Source organism: Gymnogyps californianus, chromosome 14 (genome assembly GCF_018139145.2).
Source record: "Gymnogyps californianus isolate 813 chromosome 14, ASM1813914v2, whole genome shotgun sequence".
NCBI lineage: Eukaryota > Metazoa > Chordata > Aves > Accipitriformes > Cathartidae > Gymnogyps > Gymnogyps californianus.
In genome coordinates this window covers 7,424,432-7,445,533 of record NC_059484.1, presented here as the reverse complement: position 1 = coordinate 7,445,533, position 21,102 = coordinate 7,424,432, and the positions used below count along the sequence as shown (strand labels likewise).

The following is a 21,102-nucleotide window of genomic DNA, read 5'->3' as shown; positions in this document are numbered from 1 at the left end:
AACTCCTTCCAGCTCCATGTCAGAAGTTTGAATTAGGTTCCAACTGGGAGAGTGAAACCACCTGATAGTAACATCTGCTTTGTGATGTGAGGAAGCGGAATTGGCACTAACTATAGTCCTCTTGGAAGCTTCTGGAGAATCCAGCAAGTGGGTTTGTATCAAGGAATATCACTTAGGAAAATTATGATAGTGAATCCAGAAAAAACTAGTAAGAAATCAAAATCATTATATATATATATATATTTAAATATATAAGCAGATAAACATATTAAATAATCTAGAGTAAGAGCAGAATTCTTTTATTAGGCCAGTGAGTAGCTTTGGAATAATTAGAGAATTTATTAGGCACACGGTTCTTTTTTTGGGTTTGAAAAGGGAGCAGAAGTTGTCCAAGCTAAATACAAGTCAAATTCTGCATTATATTTATACATATAGTATACAGTAACACACACATTCAGTAATAAATACTACTCTCTCCAAGGAACGGACAATACAAACCAATGATGCAGGTGTATTACAAAAACATTAAATTGTTTTTATCCCTGTTTTCTATCTTGATCTATAAGTGTACTTATGTTCCCCTCCTTGTTTTACGAACTGTTCAGCTGGAACTTCCCTGTGGCTGTTTTTCAAGTGTCATATACACACACGGATTTCAAAGGCATTCTGCATTTCCACGTCTCACTGCATTGGGTGAATATCGTAGACCCTTAACATCCATGAAGAATCAAGCCATAATTTCTACTCTTTCCACAGTATATTGATTATTAATACATCTTTCCTGTTTAAAAACACATATTCCTTCCAAAATACTTATGTAACCAGTTATCTAATCAATATCAAAGTAATTAAACCTCACTGCGATCTGTCCTTCCTACAGACTTCCTTATGTATTATTTTCTCCCTCTGGCTTACACGTCCTGATCTCTTTTCACTAACTGCCTGGAATTGTATATTCCACAAATTAATGAATTACTTTTATTCCATTAACTTCTCTCACTTTATTTTCCTGTTGCAATCATTTGAAATAAGTGTCCTCCTCTTCTATCCTCTCAGTCATTTATTTTAAGTATGATCCTTTTCTCTAGTTTATTCCTTTTTTATTTAAAGGAACTACCTAGTAATCAGACTTTAAGTATTTGGGATTTTTATTTACATTCACTTTGATATAAACCCTTTGTCTTCTTTTGTTCATCTTGCTTTGCCTTCTGTGTCTTAAGAGTCTCTTTAGCTCCTATAACATTTCAGACTTTTAGTGTGGAACCATACATCAAGATTTATTTCATACCGTGCCTTCAGTCTGCCCCATTATTTTTACTACACCCTCAAGGGTTCTCAGAGATGGATCCGGGGCGGGACACCTAATTGGATAGAAGGAAACAGTGATGGGAAAGAGAAATCTGCCTCCATGCACTCTTTGCACCAGTTCCTCTAGTAAACTTTTCAAGTTTATATCTAATATAGTCTTTCACATGGAAACTCAGATTCTAGAGCTCGTCTGCTGTGCAATGCTGTTGAATGTCACAAGGTCTATTAATGCAGAGTGCTTTGATTCCCAGCAAATATTTTCTGTCTAACAAAAATAACCGTCCTGGAGTTCTATGTGCAGGTGCATTGCTTGTTGCTTTGATAATACAGCTTCCTTCATTTTTCTAGGTATCAGTGAGTTTACAAATAGTGAAAGAAAAAAAAAAAAAGAGGAAGAATGAGATTGTCTAAAGTGATTCTTATTCCAAAATTGTGCAATGTTTGTGAGGCATGTCTCGGTGAGTTCATCTGAAAAACCTCGGAGAACACAGAACCAAAATTAGGGGCAATCATCTGTCTCTCAAACTTATGAACTAAAATTTTAAATTGGCTGTAAAAACAATGGAAGGAATAGTTATGAAGGTAGTTAATGACAACATGAAGAAGAATTAACGGTAGACCAAAGACAGAGAACACAATCACAACTTTATGGTAGATAAAACTTTTTGAGATATTTACCCAGTCAAATTTTAATGGCATTTTAATATTATATTGTTAGAATTCCTTAGTCACAAAACTTTTTGCCTACTTTTCATATTCTTAAGAGAAAATGAGTAGGCTGTTTGTTTATTTCTGTATAGACAGGAGATGTCAATAAAAGCACAGTTATCTAGTTTCATCCTTGGAAAGCTATGTGTAACACTTCAGATTTGCAGGAAAAGTACATACACTCTGTTCAAGAAAGTCCTTTGTATCTTAGTTTTAACAAAGTGATGAGCCTGAGAATTAAAATCAATAACCCTTCAAAATGTTTCCACTTCCTATCATTTACATCATACATTACAGTATCATTTGCAACAGTCTTGCCAGGTTCAGTGTTTGAAATTACCTGCCCTTCATCTTCTACACCTTCTTCCCTATAGAACTTCAGATACTCCGTTACTCTCTGAAAAAATAAAATGGTTCTGACCTTGAATATTTTAATAAAAACCAAACAAACAACAAAGACTTGAATCTTACTCTAGTTGTCAATCATTTCCCGCCCCTCTCCCCCACCCCCCGGCTGTGCACTTTATTGTTGAAATTATAACCTGAAGGTCTTTTAAATATACAGCACTGTACAAATGCCTGCTAAGTAGCAGGATATAATGTTCTGGGGAATTAAGGTAGCTACCAATAATAAGTTAAGCAAACAGTGTTCAATCATTGTTGTCCCTTGTGTTCATAAGTTATAGGGCAGATACAGTCATTAGTGCAGCACAGCACAGGGAATTCTCAGCTAATAAAAAGTTCACAAAGGCCTTAGGTGAAGTTTGTAGAAACATGACTGAATTTGCACTGATGCCCCAGCTGAAGGTGATGTTGGTATGGTAAGTGCCTGCTGATACATCCCTGGAAACCTAGCTTAAATATAGAAGGAGGTTTTCATAGATCTCACTTTTTAATTGCCTTTATCATCTTTCCTGCCCACCAGCTGCCTCTTTTTTTCTGCTCCAGTGGCTGTATCTCCCAGTATTCAAGACGAGCATAGGCCAAACTCATTAATATTCATCAGTTCAGCTTTTCTTCCGTTCTTCTTAAGTTCAAAGGGTACTGTAACAAACAACTGAGGGCTGTACCGAGAGGCTAATATCTCTATTTCTCTTCATAGGTTTCAGTGGAAGATAGACACAAAATGAAAAATATTTTGTCCTCAATCACAAACCTTCATAAACTGCAGTAATTAAAACTCTAAAATTTCCTTGAAGCTTAGAAGATGCTCAGAGACTTGTTTGTAAAAGGTAGTCAAAGTGGCCACCTCTGTGGGAGGCCTCATATGCTTTCAATTCCTCCTTTCTAGCACCTCTAAGTTTCTTAAGAGCCATGCACCTCGTACAAATTATCATGCATATGGGAGTGTGACACTTCTTTCTCTCAGTAATTCTCTTTAACTATGCTGCAGCTCTGGAGGTCCTGAGTTCTTGGTTTACTCCTTTACAATGCAATTTACTAACTTCATCCCTAGCTAAGAAAGCAGACAACTATAATCCCTGTCTTTCCCCCAGATTTACAAATAAAGTAACTGAGAAGTTCTACCAAGTTGCTACAAGCAAAATTAGGAACATTATCTAGGTCACTAACATGACAGAGGCAACTCTTATACATTCAGCTCTCAATACCTTTCAGCTCACTAGAGGGAAAACAGGAAATTTTGCTGGAAGCTATGAGCTCATCAATTGCAGATGTCACAGAGAAAAGAAGCCCGGGCATATTAGTCACCAGTCACAGGATGAGCCACCAACGTGATGCAAGTGCAAGAAAAGTAAATGAGAAGCTAGAGAGAATCAAGCCAGGCATTTCCAGGAGAGACTGGAAAACATTAATCTTTGTCAAAATATCTGGAATGCTCAGTACGGCTCTGGTTATTCATATTTTTAAAAGTTAAGTGAGACTGAAACATGCACAGGAAAAAAGTTACTGTCACAGGAGCTATTATATGAAGAAGAAACTGAGAAAAGCTCATCAGAGGATATGACCGTTCTCTATAAATACACTTCAGGGAAACACCAGGGATTTAAAAGAATAATTTAAGCTAAAAGTTAAAGTAAGTAGGTGAAGAAATGCATATAAACTGAATTCTCTGAGACTGGAAGTTACAAGGAGGTTTCTAGCCATCAGGACAATGACATTCCTGAATAGTTTTCCAAGTAAAGCAGTCCAGACAAAAATCCTAACTATTGTAAAGTTTGATCTGAAATTTATGAAATAGCAATGGCAATGTGACTTATTGATCCATGAAGCTTTTTCCAGTCCTTGTTTCCTAACATGCTTCTTCCAGAGGCACAGATAGAGAGGTAGGAGTCTTAATATCTAACATGCATCTGCTGCATCACAAACACAGCATCTCATGAAAACCAGTCCCTAGAGAAGACAGCAACCTCTTTCATGCAAAAAATAATGCTGTCAATGCAAGTGAAACATTCCTGCAGCTGCTGGGTTCAGACCTTTGTCACCTAATCTAACAAGGAAAAAATACAGAAAAAAATTGATAATCCAGTTTTCCCCAATGTGTTCAGATTACAATTGATATTTTGTTTCATATATCTTTTATTGAGTTCAGACAGTCCAAAGTGGCCCTTTTAGACCAGGTAATGACTAGACTGTAGTGGATATTCACAGAAAGTTATATATAGAATTATTTTCTGAACACAGAGAGTAAGATGCTGTTTCTGTAGACTCAAAAAAGGTCTGAACTTGAGTTAGCAAACTGGTATTTCCAGAGATTAGTTTTATTCTTATCTTCAGACATAGCTAAAAGACTAGTCGAACTTTGATTCAACTCCTGGTCTTAACACAAGCCCCATGTTTTCCTTTTTGTATTCAGCTGAATCGCCAGAGGTGCCCCTTACGACTAGGCTTTGTGCTTCTAACTATTCGGAACAGAGATGAGGTATAGAAGGTGTGTGTGAGGAGAGGCTTACCATACCACGGGTTTGCATGCAAAAGTTTAAACCTGTTCACACAAATACTTCATATAATTTATGCTCTTTTAAAATTTATGAAGTGCATACATATTCTCACTTCACGCATCTGGCAGATCATAGCACAGGGTTTGACTCTGAGTGCATGGAGCTTCATGGTATGCTTTGCACTAATATTCACCCAGAACAGAAAGCTTAGGGTAGAATTTAATCCTGCGTCACCTTATTTATAAAGTCTTTTGATTTTCACAAGTATTTATTTACTGTTTTGCACCTACGCACATTTTAGGAAGTAAAGGCTACTCCAGGAGTCCCAGTATAACTAAAAATTTACATATTTAACAGCTCTAAAACACATTAGTACTATGCAGCAAGCAAAAAAGCCCTGAAGGCTTTTTCGAATAAGCTTTGAAGGCTGAGAGAGTGTCTTGCTTAGCCAATAGAAAACATCTTGAAAAGCTGAGAACTCCAATATAGATAAGGGAGATAGTTATCCTTTCCTGCCACATTCCTTATTATTTTTGTCTAACCACCATGGACCCATTCTGCTCCCACAACTTGTCTTGTAACTCAACCACCAGACAGTCTAACTTCCAGGAAGGTAGCAGTGTTTTCCTCAAGCTTTCTAAGTTGATGTTAAATCACACCTACTTACAAGGCTAGCAACAAGGAGAAAAAATTCAGGGAGCTCCCAATGCAATAACCCAAACTGGAATTCCACTCCCCTGCCTCTGAAATCCCTTAACTCCCTCTGTTGCTTCTTTTTTCTCCTCTTAACTAGGAATACTAGTTATTTGCTTTGCTGCAAATGTCTTCTCCCTCTAGGTAAAAGATTTGGGGTAAGAGTCTGCACATGCTTAACAACTGTGCTGGGGTAACTTCTTATCAGTATGCGAAGGCTTTATGATCAGTATTTCAAATGTGCTGCTGGGGCCCCATACTGTCCCCATGTGGGGAGGCCTTCGGCTCAGAGACTTCCTGTCACTGGGTTGTGATTTCACAGTTTGAAGAGCACAAGTCTGACAGGTTAAATAGCATACTTCTGTTCTGTCCTCACTCTAAATATTCTTTTACTGTGTGCTAAAGACTGCAACTTTAAAAAAAAAAAAAAAACAAAACCACAAACCACCCCCCCACCTCGCCCAGGGTGAGCGCTTGCAAACTCCGGTACACAGGGATAACAAGCATCTACACAAGAGTATTACGCACGAGGAGATAAAGGTCAATATCAAGTGCACACAGGCAGAAACATAGGCTTGCATAAAATGTCTCATGCTCTTGTGTTTTATAAGGCAAGGAGTGAACACAACCACTGATGTACATTTCTGTATACAGCACTGCAGAGTATTGTATCCCATTTTCCAGGGAAATAGCTAATATTTCTCTATAATTTTCTATACAACAATACCCTATTCTTGACTGGTTGGTCAGTTTTCTACTCAGGTGAATCAGCCTGTGACAATTTGCACCTCAGATGCAACCAGTGTTTATCTGTCAATCCTGTCTTCTTTTCTTACACGAAAAAACTCCAAACTGTAAGGGTGGTGACTGTGAGCTAATCACATCTCCAGGGAATCGCAGTTCTTGAATGCACTTAACACTTCCTGAGCTTCAACTTCAACAGCTGTAATTATTTTGCAATAAGTAGACCTTGGCAGTGCTTATTTCTTAAATGTCTGCCATATCCAAACATGCCAAAACCATAACCCATTTAGCATTCTAGTCACAGGATATTAATATCTGCCCCAATATTTTTTACCTCTTCTGCTCTAAAAGCATTGGGTTTTGACTTCATAACAGCTCAGAGAGTTCAGAACCCCAAGAACTGATTTTAGACCCTTTATGTGATATAGGAGGATCCTTCTTTCTCATGTGCCCCTTGAAGCTATGATGGTAATTTGAAAGGTTTGGGGGATTTTTCCTTCTTTTTAAGTATTGGACTAAAGCAGTTTTAATTGCTACACATAGTAAAAACTACCTACATGATGAAGAGTGTGTTCCCCACTACCTTTCCTTTCCCCACAACACTTCGCTGCACCTAGGTCTCATTAGCACACCGCCATTATCAGAAAGCAGAAGCTGTAACAGTAGTCAACAGAACACAGATCTATTTAAACAGACATTCATAAAGACTGGGTAACTGAACACCTACAAAACAATATTCTTTAATTATTCGTGGTGTTAGCTGGTGTCCTGTGTCTGAGCTAAACATCTCTCTCCAGATCATGGTAAATAATCATCCTCTCCCAAAATATAAGCCTTAAACCCAGCCCAGGAAAATCAAGATGCTTTTGCCATTACTTGTTTCCAGACTTTTTCTCCTAGCAAGATCTTTCATTCAAAAAACACTTTAGACACATATGTTCAATGTTCGAGTCTTCAAGAAAGTGACACAAACACAAGTGAGTAATCAGTTAAGTTAATCCACAATAGAGGAAGAAGAGAGAGAGGAAAGAGATTTTCATTCAGCTGCTGGGAGGGGGAGATAACATAATAATGTGCAAAGTGTCCATTAACAAAAATTCTGTTCACTTTCTTCTGAGTGCTCCAATGGCTAGACTTGACCTTCTGGGAAGAACGCCTACATGTTCCTAGATAGAGATAGGCAAGCAAATGGAAGCATGTCAGAGAGATTTTTGTTGGTGAAATCCCTCAGGAATCAGGTAAATTATATTCCAGTCCTGTGTTCAGTGGGTCCATGAGATCTTTCCATTCCTCTTATGGAAGTTTCTCCTTCCATTTATTACAAAATCAAATTACTGGCCACATGAATTTGGCTTTGAATGACCCCTATCTGACTGACAAACAAAAAAATCAGAGAAGTGTTTTTGGAGAGACAGGACATATCATCTTATTTTTCTAATATAGGCAAAGGTTTTAGACTGAGTAGAGACTAGCAATCACAGTTGCTAACAGTGGCTAGTACAGTTGCTAGTGACTAGAAAGGACAAATTAAGAATATGAAAGTAACAAGATATCTTTAAAAATCTTCTCATTTGAAGATACGGGAAACAAATTATTTTCTCTTCTTCTTGTAGCAGATTTAAAATATTTTTTAATCTTTGTAAATCTGTTTGCATTCTTGATGTTTTCTTTTGAAAACAGATAGTGCATTAAAAATGGGAGATGATCATTATTTAGTTCCTTTTGAAAGAGATGTCCATCAAGATATGTCCACAAATAGCTAATTTACATACTCTGAAATAGTGCTGAAAGACTTCATTATTTGTGGACAAATAACCTCTTCTTTCCATCTGACATCATCTTATTGTGTTCAACAACACTTTCTTAACAACTCAAATTCATGTTTACTTATGCACTCCTTTCATCCACCTATGTGAATTTTAAACTATTGGTCTATATAGAGACATCATGACAGCTTGACAGAAATGTAAGATGAGTTAGACACAGCTGACCAATTTGCAAAGTAGCACAGAGAATATAGCTTCAAAAAAGCCCAGCAGATGATCAGTAGCTCTCAAAATCAGCCACTTTTTTAGCTGTTGGATTACAGGCCCAAACTCCTCATTCTCAGTTCTCCAGTTAGAGACCTGAATCTTGAGATACCATAAAACAGATATGATGAAGAACTTGAGATTTTAACCATGCCATATTTTCAGTTCTTAAATACATCTACTTTTGTCCACCTTTGCAAAGACATTTATTACATACCTGTTGTAGAGATGGAAATCCTCTATATATTCATCTTTATTATTTATGATTTATTCATCATCATCTAGCCAAATTTTATGGTATTCTCACTGCATAGATCTTGCTGGGTTTTCTAATTCCTTATAGTACTGTATAGGTTGCCATATAAGCAACATTCCCAAACACTTGGTCTTATCCTGTTCTCTATGATCTGGATTCCGTAGGCATGAAATACCATTAAGTAACAACTGATGGTTAGGTTTCCATCCTAAAATCAAATTCCCTGAGGAACCTCAGTTTCCTCATTTTCAAGATAATCTAAACAAATAATAATTACACATATAATTGCAAACAAAATACAAACTTAGTTAAAACAAGCTAAATATAACAAAACTAGCCCATCAGGTCATTCAAGAAAGGCAGAGAAAAAAGAGTGAACACCCTGGTAAACTCTTTCTTAGGAGGTTGAATGTGATCTCCTTAACAAACACCAGGCTTTCTGGGCCCCTGGAAGAACAGCCTTTGTTGCAGTTATTGAGGATAAGACAGGGGGATTCTAATGGGGTTTTGATGAAATCTTAATGAAAATTCAGCATGAGAACAATACAGAAAGACATCTTTTCTTAGTATATTCTGTGCTCTATTAGATTTAGCCAAGCAAGAGCAAGTAGCCTTTGAATTAAATATGCATGCTGATGTATTTATTGTATGGTTTCTCATTCTGTTTTGCTTTTAAGAAAATAAACAAGCACTAGATGAGAAGAAATAATCACTGGAGATTTTAAATTCATTCACACTTCTGAGAGCAGAAAACAATGAAAGAAGCTATAATCTGATTCTAACTGGAAATCAACACATTTACAGATGGAAATTTCTCTATAAAAATAGCTAAAGATTTCACCTAAGTCAACAGTCTCTCACCTCAAGCAGAAACGAGAATTTCTTCATATTCCCACATCATAGAACAGGATGAAATTGAAAGGTATTACTGCCTCTAGATAGGTGAATATGAAAAATTTCTCTCTCATTTAACATTTTTCATTGTCTCCAATGAGAAACTTTTTAAATTGAGCTTATTCATGTCCAATATACCAAAACATAATTTTTTTCATGGCTTTTATAAATGCCATATGTGCTGAAGGCAATCACAACCAGTCACATATCTTCTCTCTTCAAACCTTTCAGAGGTGACCCATTTGATCCCTCCACTCCCCGCAATGATGGCAAGTCTCCCTGAGGAGGTACGGGTGCTTAGTCATTGCCTGGTCTGTTCAAAAACTCCTTTGCAATCCTGTTACCAATTCCTTCACTTTCCTACTTGGATCACAGCCCTCATCCTCTTGTGCTTTGTGGGCAAAGTGTCAGATCTCAGTCATGATGTGTTTGAAACACAATATATAAAATTCCTTTGTGCCCTCCTCATTCTGGCAGATTTTTTACCTGTTAGAGCACTGTAAACAGCCTTCGACTGCCACAGTTAGGCTGCTTCTAGATGACAGGACAACATCTGCGGTACGTGCGGTGCAGTGCTGAGGGCCTGCTTCCTCCTGCCCTTACTCTGCTTCCTGACTGCAGCTGTATAACTAACATACCTCATATGCAGCTCCTTGTAACACAACATTGCTGTCTAGAAAACAGGTACCAAGAGGGATAATAAAATCCAGGTCCCAGATTCTCAGGTGTTCTTTTACACATCAGTGCAGAGTTTAACACAGCCATAACATAAGCAATAATGTAATAACTCCTGCAGTAATGTTCACTTGCAGCAGACTGCCTTGGATAGAACAGTCCTCTTTTCATCCCAAGAAGGAACAGCTGTATATTTATGCAAAGTGTTTCATTTTTGCTGTATTTTTAGGCATGTTTGAACATGTCTACCAAATCCCCTTGCTCAGGATTTTTTCTTCTATAAAATACTTGCAATTGTGCATTGCAAGCTGATAAGCAAATTAGCTGTTTTAGGCAAAACTTCCTGTCACTCCAAGTACTGAACATCAGGCTTTTCCTCAGACAACATAAATGTAGGGAGAGCCCCATGGGACTGTCCATCTCCCTGCATGGCATCTTGCTTGCAGAGCTAAGCTTGCAGCTTAAACTACTGTAATGCAGTGTAAGATAAATGAATCCATGTGGTGAATAGTAACGTTGTGTTTTGCAACATATACATTAGAAACCAGCAGCACTACAAATCAGAGGTCTTTTGGACAGATGTTACTGTGCACTGTTACACATGACACAATGGTTTAGGACTAGAGATGAAGATGAGTGCTGAATCCTGCTGAAATTTCAGAAGGAATTTAAAGAGCAGAAAGTAATAATTTAAAATGGAAGTTAGGCAGGATACTAGCACTAATGCCTTAACCTTTACAAAAAAAAAGAAAGGGGAGGAATACAGGTAGTGTCACTGTGTGCACAGGGAAAAGTTGTGACTAATTCATCTGACTTGTTTCTATAAAGAAAACTGTAAAAGCAGATTAGTGCTCTATTGTATTGTGCCATGTACAGATACCTTTTCTAATACCAAAAGAATGTAAAAAGCTGCTGAATGGGAGCAACTTTATCCATGCTTTGCCAAGGAGTACTGCACTATACAAAAGACAAGAAGAAAGCAAGGGTTTGGCAAACAGATTTAAATGATCCCAGGAGTTTGGACAGCCACTCTTAACAACTGCCATGGGGTATTCAGAGAACACATTCCACTTGGCTATATTCTTCGTCTCTCATTCATCACTGAATTTGATGAAAACACTCCAATCACTTATGGTGATTGGTGCTATTGTATTCTGTGTAGCTGCATATAACCTAATTACATGAATATTTATTATCTTAAGTGTGACCTTTCTGTTGCTTATTCCAAGCAGAGTCATTTTGAATAGGTATTGGTCCCTTACAGGCATTTTATTATATACAGAACGTTCTTATATCCACAACTAGCTTGTGACCAAGATTAGAAGACAGCTAATTTTAAATGCTTTTTTCCTTTTTTTTTTAATTGAGCGTGTAAATGGTGTCATTTCTTCAGGTTACTTATACATCGCAAAAAAACATAGCTAAAAAAATCAAAGAACCTCAGAAGGCTACTGTATTTCTCCTCATAAAAGAAACGGGCAAAACAAAACCTATTTATTGCAATTGACATTTTAGGTATAAATCCTGCACAATATAACTAATAGATTACCAGTCAGCTTTAAAATGATTTAAGAAACAAACAAAACCTCAAATGCTTATTCTTTATATTTTCCCAATAAATGAAGTACAACAATTTTAGGAGTATTCCAAAATTATTTATTTCACAACATTTAAACTCTACCTAAAATAGTGGTAAGTTATTTACCCCCCAAATATTATACTTTTGCCTATTGAAATTATAATTCTAGTGCATCATAAAAAGCTAAAAAACAACACAGAGGAACATATAAAATTTCCTTGACTGCCAAGAAATAATAATAAAGTAAATAGGAAAACATTAAAATGTGAGTAGATCCCTTTTTTGGTTATGTGCATTTGGTAAAGAGTTATATAAGACCAGGTGAAGCTAGGCAGCATGACAAGTCTTTTTTTCAGAAAAAAACGCTTATTCCAAATACATTGCCTTTGAATGGAAAAACAAAACAAATCAACAAACAAACAAAACCAGTGGTAGTTAACATGCAGTGCCTGGTTTTGACTTTCATTGAGTAAACTGGAATGAGAAATCTGTCCCTCGTGGCAACCTACTGTGTCACCACTGGACACATACAATAGTGATTCAGGCTTACTGATCTGAAGAAGAAATTTTCATGCGAAGAAGTACAACATATCACATCTACGCTGAACCGAAAACAAACACTTTAGAAAGGACAAGATCTTCATCTGATGTAATGACGTTTCAGATCACTTTAATCTTTCTGTAACAGAAGTCTAATCGCATCAATTGTATTAAAAAAAGAGGGAGAGGGAGAGGTGAATGGAAGGCTTGTTTTGATTTTGTGATATACATAAAATAATTAAATTCCCATGTCAAGGCATTTTATATAAAGATTACAACCAGTCTACACTACAGCCAGAAAGAGAGAAAGATTGATGAGTAAAGGTTACTTCTCTGTGCTTTCAGAAAGCACCAGCTTTGGAGGAGTAGGACCTACAAACCGCAAAGCATCTGTAACTTTAAGATATTTATGCACCACAGTGCATAGTAAGACAGAGTCATCTATTTGTAAAAGCTGTATCCACAGTTGATGACATATGTTTCCTGCCTAAACATGCAGAAAGATAAAGCAAAGAAAGAATCACAAAATATCATTGTTTCAAATTTGCAAATGGTCTACGTGAACTAATTATTGCAGTAAGAGCCCTGGACACAGAGAAAAGATGGATCATATTCACAGCACAAATGAAGGCGCTAACTCAATTTTTCCCTTAGCAGAATCATCGGACACAATTATTGAAGTACATAGTGGGATGCATTAACAGGTTGTTATCATCTATTGCATACTCTCCCACATGTATAGAAGAGAACAAATTGGGCATATCCGAAAACCTGTGAAGTCCTCTCCAGTGTCAGTTCAATGAAAACTCAAAGAGAGAAAGGGGTAAGGGGAGCAGCAGCCCCCCTAGCCAGCCTCTTTCTGTCCCTGTGGTCCCTCCTCAGAAGTAAAAGAAACCCCTGTGCAGCAGATGCTGCAGGAAAACAGCTTTCTGAGCAAGCCTACTGCAGGGTTTTTTTTCTTCCCTTTTAAGTGTTTCAGACTGAGCTGACCCACGGGTATGTGGAGCAGACACACCTTTAACACTGATGTCCTGATGGTCCTTACAGGAACGGGGGAATGCAGGAGGTGCAATGCGAAGAGGATGGGGCCTGTTGTGCTGCCAGGTTCACAGTTTTGTGAAAAAGCAGCTGAACGGTCATGCTCTCTCTAAGCACCTAATTCTTACATTTTTCACTAAAGACTGCTCTGATACCATCACAGTCAGACTGTGCCAATTTCTATGAATTCAATTTATCCTGCCCCTTTAATGGGGTTAGGTGACAGATTAAAGCAAAAATACCCACATGTTTTCCCTTCCCTTACCCCTGAGTCTGCACACAAACTCAGTATTGCATGGCATGATTCGTGTGGGTGAAAAGAGGAGGAATTAGGAAATTATTAGAGGTTCCCCTTCTTTGCTTTGCACCTTGCAGACCTTTCCTTGCTCTTCTCAATCTTTTCCTCTTTCAGCCTTTTTTTAAATCCATGTAGCAATGGGATACAGCATACTCCAGCCAATGAGTAGACGTACTCAGTACTAAAGATTTTGTCAGTCACAAATCGCATCCTAGTATGAATTTTGAATAACGTTCTTTTGGCACAGATTGAAAGGATCCCTATTAACATCCCCTTGAGAAGCTGAGATTTTTACATTTTCCTTTGTCACGACACAGACATGATGTAAATTTCTATTCCCTTTTGGTATTCTCTGTCTGCTGGGCACATTCAGACTGTCTGGGCAATGACCCTTTAGTGAAGTGAGTCACAGCTTAAAAGGTAAAATGCAATTTCATTATTTTTGGTGCTGTGAGTAAAAATGTGCAGAATTCAGCAAAAGGTATGCAGATGCATACCGCAAAACAACAAAAGCTTTGCCCTCTGTCCAACCAAGTGAGCTTTAACATCTTTAGTCCCTTAGACCCTTTGCCACAACCTCTATTCCCTGAGCCTTTTTCTTGTTTCCTTGTCAGGTTGTGAGCGATTTGTTTCCATGCTCTCCCTTGTAGCTGTACAAGATAGATTTAAACTGACTAGCACTTAATTCCTTCTATTCATAGTATCTTTATTTTCTTCAGTTCATTTTAACTTCCCCATCACACTTAGCTCCTTTATTTGTTTGTTCCTCTTTAGACAGACAGAAGTGAGTAGTGTTTACTTTGCTTGCTTATATAACCGATTTTCTCAGCTATGCAAACAGTACCAAGATTGTGATATTCTTCCGTAGACAGACATTTTGCTGGTCAGTACCTGTAAAAACATTATCACTCACTCTTTTCCTTGCTTTTGTATTGCTTGCTGACAATGAATTTGTCACTCTTTTTCCTTCTGTGTCTGCAGTAGCACTTTACTGTGATTTTTTGCCATTAATATAATTAATATGCTAATAAGACACACGGTAGCATGAACACTTGTGGTTTACTGCACTCTGCACTCCTATTCCTATTAGCTTTAATTTCTGATTTGCTTGAGATGGTAGCTCACAATGATGAAAAATTATCTAAGATCACAATTCCAAGATCCAGAGGAAACACAACTCTGCTGTGTCAAATTCTTTCCAGTAAGGGTGTGGTACTGGTGTGATATTAGTGTGGTATTAACTCATGTGGGGAAACTAGCATGGGTTGTCATAGAGCCCCAAGTGCAATAGGAACAGCCAGACCCAGACCAGTAGTTTGTAACTGTTACTCCCTGCGCATATTACCCAGAACACACACAGAGCATTGGATTCCTGAGCACCGGAAGGTTAATTCATGCCACCACCACCCACCTGATTACACTTCAGTGACTGCCAGGAGAGAAACTGCAACAGCATTGATAAGACCCAAGCCAAGATACTAAGACTACCATTTAGCCTAACATTCTGGGTTCAAAGGTAACGTATGTTGTAAGCCCTTTGACAAGAGGTGAGACAGAAAGCCTTTTAGTAATGTATCTTTGTGAGGATTTTTTAGTTCCCGTATTCTTCCACCCTCATTTAAAGCCTTACTTTTGTAAGGCCAATTAAGATTCTCCCATCCTAAAGTTCACCTGTTAGGCCTGTCTTTCATCTGTTTATATGCTTATTATTGATTCTGCAGAAAATGAGGTATTTTTGCTCTGACACAGCAAGGGCTGGACTCACTGCTCCTCCAGGACCATGGGCTGCGAGTTCTGTGCTGAAGCATAGTTAATGCGCTTTGGAGAACATCTGCCTCAGCTCAATGGCTAACAAAACACATGGGGTCCCTACGTGACAGAACAGGACCAGGTGAAACAATGGCTGCCAAAGAGCAAAAATAATAGTTCAGTATCTTTAAAACTGTCAGCCTGATAGTCCTGGCATCTGAACTACTCCAGCTATAGAATGAATTGCTTGTCTGGTTTCCTCCTACTTTCACTAGAACATGCTGTTGTGAGCATTAAAAAGGTAGTGCAATTCAGTCTCCTCATAGTCTCGATGTTTTGCCCCTCTGCCCACACTATCCTCAAGACAGTCACTGTGTATTTGCGGACAGAAATGAAATGACTAATTTCAGATTGCTTAGCTTAGCAAGACAGCAAAATCCTTATTGTAGATTAAATTCTTTGTATTTGCTACGTTTGTCACCAGGGCTCTGTGTTTGGGTTCTAGTTAAAAATATGGTTACTCAGAAAACAAACACCAAACCTCTCTTTCCATGTGGTGTCAGACTGTTCTCTTGTGTGACTCTGGGCAGCAGTCCATGTGTCTCCCCAGGGTTACAACCCTCCTCTTGTTTGTGGCCTTGACATCTTGAGAAGTGATAGGAAAAGAACTACAGGAACAGCATCAAGCAAACCTGCTCAGAAAGAAAAAGGAAATTGTAAAGAAAAAAGAAAGGAAAGAAAGGAAAACCATGCACAGTGCAAAGCTTACAAATCCCTTGTACAAACAAATAAATAAATAAAATAGTACTAATGGATGAGTGACTGAAAGACACCAGCTTATCAGCTTCAGTTGCATCAAAAAGATCCAATTTCACACTCTGACACCTTACATTACTGAAAAGAAAGACATAAACTTGTGCATTAATCAGAAGAAAGTGAAATATAAATGTTTCCCCCCATTCCTACCTGCAATTTGTGATCTGGAAAAATATCATGAGAACAGTAGGAACTGGCATTAAAATAGAGATAGAATGACATCTACTGGCTGTCAGGAACTGGCTTGTTTCACTGCTGAAAATGTTTTGGGTTTTTTCTCCCTTTCCTCAAAATATTTAATCTGAGACTCCTGTTAGTCACAGAGTTTAGCTATTGGACAGGGACTGAAGAATAGATCAATAAGTTCCCCAAATCAAAGCCTTCTCTGATCAATTTTTAACCAATTAGCTACCTAATTAAAAATACCTACATAAACAGCTTAATATATTTCAGATCTTTAATATTAATGCTAGTGAGTAAACAGATGCTCTGCTTAAGAGCTACCAGAAACTGCAAAAAAACAGTGCAATTTTGCACTGGATGCAGGTTTCCATATTACATTTTGCTAGAATAAGTAATACTGATAAACAGAACTATGTCTCATAAAAAAAATACTTAAGCAGCTAAATCTTACAGTGCTGCATCACTTTGTAAAGGGATAATCATTACGTTTTTTCCTGGATTAATTTAATGCATTATTGTTCATGTTCTTTATTTAAAATTCCCAACTCCTCTTTTTTTAATGATTCTATATATTTTCATATGAACAAGATACTAGATTCCCAGAGTTTCTTTGCTCCTACTGTTTTTTTAAACAACCTAGAATCATAATCAGTGACAAAAATCTCAGAAGGTCTTGAGATTTTGTTAAAGGTCACAGAAACATCTCAGTCTTAAGTGAACATTCTTCTCTGTACTATACATGTGTTCTTGGTCTCTCCACTTATGGATCTTCTCAGTACGAGTGTGGCCCTTTTCCCTGTTAGCAGTGATACTCTGTGGGTGATACTGCCAGTACAAACAAACTGATCTCGCTCACTTTCTATCTGCCACAAGATATATTTACTCCTCCTGCAGTTTCTCCATGCTGGTTAATTAAACTCCTCTCAACTCTCATGTCTGCTCACCAGGAAACATCTCTCTAGCTCTCACGCCTCTGGTAATAATCAGAAATTAGTGTGATATAGACATGAGCATTTGGTCATTCTTTCCTAATATATTCAGCTCAGAAACAGAAAAATTCTAAGGAGATCACAGTGTTATCCTGGTTATGAGAAGAGAAATGATAAACATAATTGAGTTGGTGTATATATTCATCTATATAGCATATATTTATATGACATATTGCAAAGAAGCAAAAGTAAGACTCAATTCTGGCCTTGAGCCATGGTCAAAATAGACAAATACATACAATGAGATAGCATGTAAACAAAGTTGGGGAAAAAAGTTGAGGATAAACAAAAATAAGGATAAGAGCTGATATTTGCAATAGCAGACTAGGGGATTTAGGTACATCTTCTGTAAAATTTCAATGGCCTCTCCACTGCAGGAATGGATACAGACTTAATAGGAATAGCACAACTGTGCAGCTGCATGGAGTAGTGCTCCCTTTTCCCCAGCCCAATGGGCTTGGATTCAGAGAAGGGGGTGCTGTGCCAAGCTGCAGCTGTGAAAAGACACACAGGCATCCCCTGAGGCTCTTTACTGCACCAGCTTCGCTTTGGTCTATGTATCTGGCACACAGAACCACGACCCTGGAGGGAAGCTATAGTGCTAAACTAGTGTGCACAAGTTGCCAGTGCCACAGCAGGACAGAACAAAATGGATGAACTTTCAGCACTCGTAAGCCTTTTTATTTCATTTGATGTCATGTATTTAAGTTCACAAAATGTTCCCAGGTATTCGTTTAGGGACAGCGTGGATATATTCATACCACCTCTTTTTGTCCTAACCTATTATCTTAAAAAATAGCTAGCAGTGTACTAAACTGAAATTGATACATTGTTCTTGAGAACTTTTTACTGCACAAGCTATCAGAGAAAAACAAAAGTTCACTGAAGTCAGTAAGAATCATCTAGAAGTTAGCAGGAATCATAAGGTAAATTAATTTAGATTTGGGCATCAGTATACTGGTTACATATTGAAGTCATATCCAAATACACTGAATAAATACCTGAAGATATGACATGTTCCAATGTCTCCATAGGAAGAAACATGGTACACACCTAGCTTTAAGGAATTCAAAATACAAAATTCTGATTGTCCAGTGATCAGTAAAATAAAACATAATCTGAACATCATTTAGCATTCTATTACAAGTTTGAGTCCTTTAATAGTTGTCTCATACATATGTGTGCACACATACATATGTGAATGACAGCTTTCGTTCTAAATAGCTGAAAATGAAATAATTTTGTCAAAATACAAAACTTTGTGAGTAAAGCAGTCATCAGCACTCAAAGGAATTCCTGCCAGAAATTAAGATGTGTTAGATAATTATGATGAAGATGAAAAAGGTGAAAAATTACTTTGCATGATGTGGGTTAACCCCGGTAGGCAGTCAAGCACCACAACAGCCACTCGCTTGCCCCTCCATCCCCCCCACCAGAGTGGGACAGGGGAAGAGGAAAGGAAAAGTAAAAGCAAGAAAACTTGTGGGTGGAGGTAAAAATTGTGTAATAACCGAAGGAGAAGTGCAAGAAGAGAGAAAGAAAACAAAACAAGTGATTCAAAGGCAATCACTCATCACCTCCCATGGGTAGACCGACGTCCAGTCAGTTCCCAAGCAAAAGATGGCTAACCTCCCTAAACTCCCGCGCCTCTGTTTTTTTATTCCTGAGCATGACATCATATGGTCTGGAACATCCCTTTGGTCAGCTGGGGTCAGCTGTCCCGGCTGTGTCCCCTCCAACTTCTTGTGCCCCCCAGCCTCCTCGCTGGTGGGGTGGGGTGAGAAGCAGAAAAGGCCTTGACTCTGTGTAAGCGCTGCTCAGCAATAACGAAAACATCCCTGCATTATCAACACTGTTTCCAGCACAAATCCAAAACATAGCCCCATACCAGCTACTGTGAAGAAAATTAACTCTATCCCAGCCAAAACCAGTACACATGACAATACTTTGGACATCAAGTCTATTTACAGGAAAGCTTGAGATAATTTAGGAACTCTTGTATAACCAACACTGAGGAAAAAGAGAAAAAGTATAAGATGTGAGGTACCACTTTGGCATTGTAACAACAGACTCCTGATCAACAAATTTCAGGAAATCAATTGAATGAGATTTTATTTTAATTGCTAATAAGTAATTATCTTTTGGCTTAAACTTCAACAAAATTTCTGTTCTTACTCTTTCATCAGGTTTCATAGTCTCTCAGTGAAAGAGAGTTTTAATGTGATGGCAAGCTATAGTATTTCATGTTTATGGATATTAACCACAAAATTCTCAAATATGGGTTATTCGTAAAACCTACCATCACAGATTCAAATGCTTAGCCCACTTTGAAAGTTCTAGTTCAAACAGGAAGAGAGCAGTAGGTTGCTTAAATTCATATTATTCATCAAAAAATTCCTACACAAGAACACAGCTTGAAACATCTTTACTTCAGAGGGGGCAAAATCTGTCATTTCACCCAGCTCAGAATGCTACAATAGAGTCACCTAATCTTTTCCTAAATAAATAAATAAATGAAATCAAAATACACCTGATGAATCACACCCTAGGAGTGCCTATTTCTCTTCAGCAAGTTCAAAAGAAATCTGGCTAAGATACAGATATCTGTATCGCAGAAGTCTGAAGTTAGATGAGATTGAATCTCAGCCTATAGATAAGAAACAATATTCTCCTTGCACTCAATCTCCTGGCAGTCTTCAGGACTGAATTTTGGCCTACTATTTCACTGCTCTGAGAGGCTGGAGCACGTGAAGTACATCCTACCATACTCTAATTTGTGCTGAGTTGTGCCTTCTGCAGACATTGGGCATTTAATCTTTGTGCTTCTGCATGCAACTGGAACTTCAGGTCTCCATTGCCTATACACATGTCACGTAAAGTGAGTAGACCTCCAAGACCAGTAAAAGGAGTAATCATTCAGTTTATATCAGAACTGAGTATTTGCTATTGGAGACTACAATTTGCTGAGATTTCTGTATTACAGTCTTTCCTACATTTAAATAGATTTTTTTCTATTTCAATGTGTACCTATCTCATGGTCCTGATTTGGTATCTGCATTTACAGACCACTCTCCAAATTGTTGTGTATTAAATTTGATAAGGAAATATGTTCACCCTGTGATATTGTTTGAGATCTTGATAGTATTCTTATTGTGTAATTGTCTTTTTTTCAACATTCTATTCATAGGTCCATATAAAAACATAGATCTTTTGTTATGTGAATAAAGTCTACAATAAGAAAATGAGGAGGGCTGAAGCTATGTCTGACTTCATACATCACAATGATTAATTTTTGCTATCATTAAATAACTATTTCTAACTAGTATTTTGGAATTAAGATATAAAATATAAAGGTATAATGCAATAGGTTTACAGCAACCTCATGTGACATACTATGGTGTTCTTTTAATTTTTAATGAATTAAAGTCATTATAACTTAATAATTTCTAGTTCCAAATATGTATTTCTGATGCTGTTATGGAAGCACACTAACAACAAACAGATTTATTGAAAAGTTACCTTATGCTTATGATATTTCATAAAACGATCTCTTCCAGTAGCCTGCCTACTATTTTCTCTCAAAATCGTTTTCTACATTCTGAAAAAAGTGATGTGTTGGCATAACTGCGATGTGGTCATTCATTGACCGTTACAATAAATTTGTCAGGAAAAGTTTAATCTGGTTAAGGGTAGGAGCATTTT

The 21,102-nt window shown here is 37.6% G+C and overlaps 1 long non-coding RNA gene across 1 annotated transcript in view; it reads right to left on the bottom strand.

Moving 5' to 3' along the window:
- Nucleotides 1–2,335: 2,335 nt before the first annotated feature.
- Nucleotides 2,336–21,102, bottom strand: part of LOC127022065 (uncharacterized) — a 183,911-nt gene continuing 165,144 nt past the window's right edge. Inside the window, exons 5-6 of the long non-coding RNA XR_007767291.1 lie at nucleotides 15,954–16,104; nucleotides 2,336–2,413 (exon numbers count right to left, since the gene is read on the bottom strand). This is a non-coding gene — a long non-coding RNA (uncharacterized LOC127022065). The remainder of the gene's footprint in view (nucleotides 2,414–15,953; nucleotides 16,105–21,102) is intronic.